The sequence below is a fragment of the Elephantulus edwardii genome, unplaced genomic scaffold, assembly GCF_000299155.1.
Source record: "Elephantulus edwardii isolate Elephantulus edwardi_28Jun2011 unplaced genomic scaffold, EleEdw1.0 scaffold00017, whole genome shotgun sequence".
NCBI lineage: Eukaryota > Metazoa > Chordata > Mammalia > Macroscelidea > Macroscelididae > Elephantulus > Elephantulus edwardii.
Window position 1 is genome coordinate 6,321,724 of NW_006399767.1, and position 9,140 is coordinate 6,330,863.

At 36.7% G+C, this 9,140-nt stretch overlaps 1 pseudogene; it reads left to right on the forward strand.

Moving 5' to 3' along the window:
* Window positions 1-1,463: 1,463 nt before the first annotated feature.
* On the forward strand, window positions 1,464-1,819 carry LOC102852704 (annotated as a pseudogene).
* The last annotated feature ends 7,321 nt before the right edge of the window (window positions 1,820-9,140 follow it).

Genomic DNA, 9,140 nt, shown 5'->3' on the forward strand with positions numbered 1-9,140 from the left:
AAGGAATCTGTTCTTGAAAACAATACATTCTACTTTTATAAATAAACTAGTATAAAATTTTTAATAAGTAAAAAAAGATGTTGAATAATATAAAAATGCAATGTATGTGAATGAAATACAATGCATATTAATGTTTCATGCAGACCAAAACTTTTTTAAGAAAAGAAAAAAAATAATAATATAGGGATTGGATATGTAAAGCAGATATAAGTAATAAAATAATCAAGAGGAAACTGTGATCCAATAGTCAAATATCTGAATTTATGATTTTAGATTAATATCTGCAAAGTAGTTATGTGACAAGAAAGAAAAAAATAAAGAAGAAAAAGAACTGAAGTTACTGAGGATGAAAGGTCAAAGAAATATAAGGTGTAAATGTTGTTTGAGCCACTCATAATTGCATTGAACTGGCATAACGTCCCTCTGTGTGACAGAAGAAAAGACATAGAAAGTCGTTCTATGTCTAGTGACATTCCTGAGAAAGCAGGGGGATGAGAAAGACAATGAAGGAGCACTAAATACCATAAGACTTTAAGTAGCAGTAGTGTTAATAGACAAGCAGAGGAGTAATGTTCTGAAACATTGCCGGCAATGAGAAGGACCGAATAGTCCGACCTCATTAAAGAGTGGGATACAATTCTCAGAGAACAAGTAGATTCTACTTCCTGTCATCTCATGATGAATATATACAAGATTTGATCTCAAAGAGATACATAAACAGAGACTAGAAAAAAAAAGGATAATATAGTAAAGCAGACAATCTGTTAAAATTTCTGGTGCAAAATACTGAGCTATATATAATAAGCATCCTTTTAAATTCACTGAATTCTCTGGAATGTAATAGAAATCCCTGTGAGACAAACCAACAAAGCAAAAGAACATCCTAGTTAAAAGATCCTAACATCCAGAAAACCATTGTCATTATGCTAGAACTTATTCATTCTTAACCTTCCATTGAATTTCCAAGGTTAGGAATTAATTTGAAAGAGATTGCCCACCTTTTCTGTTGGTGCACTCAGACTTCCAGAGAGGTGCAGTCTTAGAATTAGCAGCACTAGGGACTATCCCATAAAATTTCCCTAAGAAACAAAAACAGTCTATCATTGTAAGAGCCCCAGAAAATAAGATCATAAAGGTCATATCATATGGTGACTTGGAGTTGTGGCCCTGGAAATAAATTTGAGGCTCCTGAAATTCTACAATTACAGTCAAATAATATGCTGTTAAAAATCACTCTTATCTTTTAATGTTGAGTAACTTTGTCTATTTTAGACTGAACTATGGAGGGAAATAGTTACACTCCTCAAAATTGCAGCCACAGAGCATCGAATGTCAGTGGGCCAAGGAAGGGCAGGGAGTGAAGTACGTCCTCATTCTCGGTGCAAGTTTTAACTATTGGCGATTGGTGAGACCTCCATTCGTCTGCTTGGAGGTGAGCCAGGCAGGACACAGTGACTTCAGCAATGCCTCCTCCTTCAGTAATGCAAGCTTTGTGCAGAAACAAGAGGCTGCGGTTTGGTGTTCCCATGTTGTTGCCGATTGTGTTGGAGGTTCTTTTGGTCTTCGTGAGTTTTCACAAATCTAATATGATGCTGTGCACATTAAAATTGATACTGAATTGAAAAAAAGACTGAAGATGAATAAAGTATCATTGGAGTGAGAGTACGAGAAAATGAAGAAGTCCACTTTCAAGGAGAGAATGAATGTTTGAGGACCCAGGTCTTGAGAAGATTCCAACCTCCTCCAAGACAAAATCCAGAAATCCTTAAGACTAAAAGAACCTGAATATGTTGGTTGTACTTTATTTTCAAGTTTTTAAATAAAAATGCTGTCAAGTGGACATTCCGCTTTATATTCCTATAAAGTTGGAACAAAATGGTAAAGTATCCAAAAAGTCTAGTAGAAGTCTTTATACTTTGAAATATTCCATTAGCAAACGAAAGTAGTGGTGTTGCCCACATATATTTTGTACATTTCAATAAAAGTGTAGATATTTTAAAAAATTACAGCCACAGTTGGAGCATTATTCAAGGTATGTATTGACACGGGATCCCTGGTCAAGGTAAAAATGGCAAAAGAATTGCTACCTTTGAGCTGTGGTGTTGGAAAAGAGTATTAAATATCCCATGGACTTCCGAAAGAACCAACAAATATGTCTTGGAGAAGTACAGCCAGAGTGCTCCTTAAAGACAAAGATTATAAAGTAAAGCTTCGTCTGACATACTTTGGGCATGTTGCTAGGAGAACTATTCTTTGGAAAAGAACAACATGCCTACTAAGCTGGAGGGTTGGAAAAAGAGGGGGAGACATTCAACCAGGTGGATTGGCACAGTGACTACTGCAATTGGCTCATGTGTGTCAAGAAGTTTGAGGCTGGCAAAGGTTAAAATAGGCTTCATTGGGTCACTATGGGTTGTACTCAACTCAGTGGCACCTAATAACAACAACATTCATAGAAAGAATTAGCAAATATATCTTGGAGAAAAGTGCAGGTAAAATGTGTCTTTGTTTTGTCTTGCTTACTGTGAGTCTGTCTTTATGAAAAACCAAGAGCTAGAAGAGGACCTTGAGTTTGGTTAATTAGATGGTCAAGAAACACTAGGGACATTTTTGAAATGGACTGACATAGTAGTTTCAACAGTGAATTAAAACACATCAGACTGTGAGGATGATGTAGGACCAGGCAATGATTCCTTCTTGTATACATGGAATTGCGTAAAACAGAGCATATTTAACAACACGTCCTATGGGATATGAACACAGAAAGATGCACCACTTTCTTTCTTTGCTAATTTAGATTCTTTTAAAGTACACAGAGAAATACAGACTTTTCCTACAAAGAAGACTGTAAGCTTGGGCATATCTCAGTATCTTCTTTACTTAGAAACACCTCATTATCTATATGTATTATCTGAATGGAGGTCATGCTAGAAATTTTACTATTTTTCAGACTTTCTCCTGGTCAAAAGGCACATCTATTTCCAGTTATGAGAATATTACTTACCTGGTAGTGTAAAAAACTCAAAAACGAAATAAAAACCTCTCATTGCTATCATTTAAAGTCTAGCTAGTTAGCAACCTTCCAGTGAGGTTCCAAGGCTGTAAATCACAACTGAGGAGACTGTCCATTTCTTTTCCAGGAGACACATGGCTTTTGGATTCAAAGGGTAACCCACCACAAACTACACCAGTAGCATGCCCTCACTTGGTAGTTAGAAAGAGCATATTAAATCCCATGTTGTTGTTATGTGCCGTCAAGTGGCCTGTGACTTATAGTGACCATATGTACAGCAGCCCTAAACCCTGCTCTATCCTGTACCAATCCTATTGTCTCTGACACACCTACCCACATTACTCTAGTCACTGAATCAATCCATCTCATTGAAGGGCTTGCTCTCTTGTGCTGTACCTCCACCCTCCCAAGCATGTAATCCCTCTCTAAGGACTGGTCCTGCCTTGCAATATGTCCTAAGCATGTCAGATGAAGCCTCAGAATCCTTACCTCCAAGGACCAGCCTGATCTGAACTTCTTCAGGGTGAACTTGTTTGTTCTCCTAGCAGTATGGTATATTCCATATTCTCCTACAGCACCACAACTCAAAGGTATCAATTCTCCTTCTTCCATCCTTAGTCATTGTCCAGATTTCTGATGCATAGCAAGTAATTGCAAAGACTATGGTCTGAATCAGACACACCTTAGTCTTCAGGTTGGCATTGAAGTCTTCAGACTTCAGCACTTTGGAGAAGTCTCTGACAGCAGACTTTCCCAATGCAATTTGTCTTTTAATTTCCCAAATTCTGGTACCAAGAGTGTTGATTGTGGAACAAAATAAAGCTGTTAATAATCTCAATCTCTTCACCATCTATCATAATGCTGCCAATCAGACCACTGGTGAGAAGCTTTGTTTTCTTGATGTTGAGCTTCAATCCACATTGAAGGCTGCAGTCCTTAACCTTCTATACGAGCAAGCACTTTAGGTCCTCCTCAGTTTCAGCAAGCAGGATTGTGTCATTTGCATAATGCAGATTGTTAATGAATCTTCCTCCTATCCTGATGACACATTTCTCCTCATAGATAGAGCCCAGCCTCCTGGATAATCTGTTTTGCATATAGATTGAAAAGGTATGGAGATAGGAGTCATCCCTGATGTACAACCTTTCCAGTTTGAAACCATGTAGTATTTCCTTAGAAACAGCAAAGAAGAAAAGTGTAAAGCCATCCCCATCTCTTTACATCTATTTGGAGAAGCTTGCCCGTGATGTATGTTTTAATTTATTTTACATCTCTTCAGTTCTCCTCCCATATTATAAATTTTTCCAATTTTTTTCAAAGTAATGAACAAGAGAAACAAAAAAAAATAGACTAACAGTATTTCTTTAAGGTTACTTTTTTTATGCAAAGGCCTTTAACATTGATCCACGATAAAGATAAAAATTTATAAAAATTTCAGTGGGTGCACTGTGAATTGGGATGGGGGAGGAAGGGAATGAGAAAAGACAATGTGCAACAGTGAAAAACAACTTTTATTTTTAGGAAAAAAAAAGATACAAAAATTCAAAATAGTTTTCTCCTAACTGGTGTGTCTGTTATAGCCTTCAAATACTTATTTTAAAAAGAAAAATGTTGCTTTTTTTATCTCAATTTATGAAATAAAAACTCAATCCAATGGCCAAAAAAATGAAAACCGACATCTTCTTAGAGTACTGGATAGCCATGCCCAAGGTGGTCAAAGGTTAAAAAGTAGCACATATCTACAAATATTTCCAAGCAAAGTATTATAACATAAATAGAAAAGAAATATTTGTGTCTAATCTTATGTGCCACTTATAGTCACTAGCAAAGTTTGGATAAGTTGTTGGGCTTTTTAAATTTGGCTTTGGTAAGTTTGTTGTGGGATAGAATTAAACAGAAGATAAGGTTGAGTAGAAAAGCGGTCATCCATTCAGTTTATCCTGGTTATTTGCATTTTATCCACATTGCAGATTAAAACCACTTCACATTTTTATTTAAAAAAGTTAAAAGCATGATAAGAAGAACAAATAAGCCTGAAGTTCTGTAATGTTACAATCTAGAGAATATCTGACATTTTAGTGACTAAAGTATCTTTTTCATGTTGTTATTGTCAGGGGCCATATACGATTTAAGGACTCTATGACCAATTTTGGAGGCTTATAATTTCCCTTATCATAGGATCACTCCATATAAAATTTATCTTTGCAAGTCTTTGTTGTTGTTATTTTTGTTGTTGTTATGTGCCATCGAGTCACCTGTGACTCATAGTGGCCCTATGTACATTAGCTCTGAAACATGCCCTATCCTGAGCCAACCTCATCAAGTCCAATAAACTTACTGCCATTTCTCTAGTCACTGAATCTATCCATCTGATCCTAGGTCTTCTTCTCTTGTGCTGTCCCTCAACACTACTGATAATTATGTCCCAAAGGGCTGATCCTTCCTGGCCACATGCCCAAAGTATATGAGACACAGCTTCAAAATTATTGCCTCCAGGGAACAGCCTGATTCCACCCTCTCCGGACAGATCTGTTGTTTTTCTGGCAGTTTAATGTGTATTCAACACTCTTCTTTGGCACCACGACTCAAAGGCATCAGTCTTTCTTCTGTCATCCTTAGTTATTGTCCAGCTCTTAGATGCATAGCAAGTAATTGCAGAGACAATGGCCTGGATCAGGTGCACCTTAGCCTTCAGCCTAACATTGTTGGTCTACAGTACTCTAGAAAGGTCCTTGACAGCAGACTTTCCCAGTGGAATTCGTCTTTTGATTTCCTGACTGCTGGTGCCAAAAGTGTTGACGTTGAACCTACCAGGCTGAAGTTGCCAACTATCTCAATATCTTCTTGAGCCTTTGTGAAGCTGCTAATTGGCCCAGTGGTGAAAATCGTTGTCCTCCAGATGTTGAGCTTTAATCCATACAAAAGACTATGTCTCATGTTCTCTTCAGTTGCAGCAAGCAAGGTTGTGTCATCGCCATAACACAAGTTATTAATGAGTCTTCCTCTAATCCTGACACCACATTTCTCCTTATAAAGTTCAGCCTCCCAAATAATCTGTTTTGCATATATATATATATATATATATATATATATATATATATATATATATATATATATATATATATAACATATGGAGATAAGATGCATCCCTGACTCCCTGACTCACACCTTTCCTGATCCTGAGCCATGCAATGTTTCCCTGTTCTGTTCTGACAACTACTTTCTGGTCCGAGTATATGTTTCACGTGAGCACAATTAAAAGTTCTGGGATCTCCATTCACAGCAAAATGCCTATGCATATGCAATGAAGCACAGATTCCTCTGGTACGCTCTGCTTTCGGCCACGATCCATCTAATATTGGCTATGATGTGTCTAGTGCCACGGCCTCTTCTAAACTCAGTCTGCACATCTGGCAGTTCTCTGCTGATGTATTGTTAAAGTCATTTCTTGATAATCATCAGTAGGATCTTGCTTTTATGTGATATTAGTGATATGGTTCAAGAATTTCCACACTCTATTGAGTCACTTTTGGGGGGATGGAATAAATACAGATCTCTTCCAGTCAGTTAGCCAGGTAGTTGCGCTCCAGATTTCTTGGCTTAACCTGGTATGTCCAGGGTAGCATCTGTTTGCTGAACTATGTCAATTGGTATCCTAACAATTCCTGGGACTTTTTTTTTTAATTCCAACAATTCCTGGGGCCTGTTTGTTTTGGGAGGTTTGGGTTGTTTTTTGTTGTTGTTGTTTTTTAAAAATTCCTTGACAGTAGCTTAAACTTCCTCCATCCTCACCATAGGCTCTTGACTATATGTACTTCCATGAAATTCTTCTGTGTCAGCTAATTCTTTATGATAAAAAGAATTGTATACTCCTTCAATCTTCTGTATACTCTGTATATTCTTATACTGTATACTCTCTTTTAAACTCTGTATACTTCTTCAATCTTCTTTTGATGCTTCCTGGGTCATTCAACATTCTGCCTACAACATTCTTAAGTATTGTAAGTCTTTAAAGGATTCTATTGATACATCTTTCCTTCATTTAACAGCTAATTAATACAACTAATTTACTGTTAGCTTCTAGTGCTTAACTACTGCACCTACTCTACATAACATTATTATATAACACGTTATATTGCTGTTATGTGTTGTCAAGTTGGAACCAACCAATAGCTTGCTCACCAGTGGGTTTTCAGAGGCAATTAATTGCACTACAGTAAATTATCCATCCTTCTCCTGTGAAGCAGCTGAATGGATTTGAACCACTTGCCTTTGTGATTGTAGCACAGCTTCTAAATGTGAGGTTTTAATTATCTGTATTATTCAGTACTTCTCACCTTTATGATTGCTATTTTGAAGAGCTGCTCAAACTTATTAATACTATTAGCTAATATTTGAATGACTATCAATACTGCTTAGAAAGTTTGTAAGAGAAGTAATTCTTATCTAAAATTAAAAACATAGGACAAGATCCCCATTGGATGGCTAGTGACTTATAGTTTTAAATAGTTGTTTCTTTCTTTTAGGCCTCATCTGACAGAATGGTGGTTTGATTCTACAAGACCCTCCTTGGTAGAAAGATGAGAAAATATCCTTCATTTCCGTTTGTATGAGATTAAATTTTTCTAACAATAGTACTTTTGGTTCAGAGTTTGAACCTAATTCATCAAAATATCTGTAAGTGTACTAGTCGGTGGGTCATAATTCTGATGTAGGATCCCCTAGAAATATTGACCAGATTTTGGAGAAGGGTGAGGGAAGAAATGAAGATATCTGGCCAAACACAACAAAATAACCAAGAGGAGTCTTGAGAAAAATGTCAAAACCAGACTCCAAGTTACCAACTTAAAGAATTTCTTTAATAAGAAATTGTAATTGATCACATAAATTTTAAATGTTATAAAAATATTCCTGTGAATTAATGAATGACATCACAGTGATCTGTAAACTTTCACTCAAAAAGTTTTAAAACAAAGTTATGAACAAAGTTTCGTATTGGAGCAAGGTCTAAGCTTGTAATCCAGTTTCAGCCGGGCAGATGGAGATGAATAAAAATGGAGGCTGACTGCGAAAACACAAGGTCATATTGAGACTTTTACAGGCATGAGGAACCAAGCAGGCAGAACAGTTCAGGCAAATGAACTAATTCTGGACTCTGCCTAGAAACACAGCTGTTTGCCATCTTTTTTCTTACCCTTTATTGTAGTGCCATCAAATCAACCTTCTGTCTTTGTTGGAACACCAATATTGTTCACATCTCATGACTTTGGTGCATGTCCCTCCCTCCCCTGTTGCTTCTTTGTATAACTGGATTCTTTCTTATCCTAGAGCCATCACATTCTTAATCACTTTTCAGAATGCATTATTATTCTCATCGCTTGTCAAAAGTTATGCTTTAATGGTTTGTCTCTTTGTTTTGCCTTTACCTTTTTATTTGGTTTGGGTCTGTTTCTGTCAACTTATTCATTGTCTTTGTTTTCCACTACAAAGTAAACAGTATGAGGGCAAGAAAATTTTCTACCTTTTTCACTATCTCTATAGTACAAAAAAAAGTCCTACTCATAGAATAAGTTCTCAATAATAAAAACACTAACGTTTTCTATTCCAGTTTAGAACAAGACATTTTTTTAAAGAACAGATGAATATGACTACTAGTTTCAGAATTGCAGTTATTTCTCCTTAACATTTGGAACTGATAAGAACAGGTAAGATTGAACACTAGGAAAATATTAACACCTCAACCTTGCAGATACTGATTTAATTGATAGCCTTTCATGCAGACTGAAGGATCAAGAACTAGTGAGAGGAACAGCATGTTGAATGTCTGGAAGATTTCTTGGTAGGTAACAAGAATCCCAACTACTCTTTTTAAAGGGAGCTCTTTTTGTACTGCCAATTCAATGTCAGTGGGTTCGAATCTAATAGCAGCTATTTAGGAGAAAGATGGGTGATCTCCTTTCATCTGATTTAGAGTCTCTGAAAACCTGGTGGAGAGGCACTGACTTAATGACAGGGAGTTGCTGAGCTGGCTCTTAATTGGGGAAAAAGTATTAAATGTTGTTGTTGTTCTTGTTGTTGTTGTTATGTGCCATCGAGTCGCCTGCGATTCATAGCGACCCTATGTACA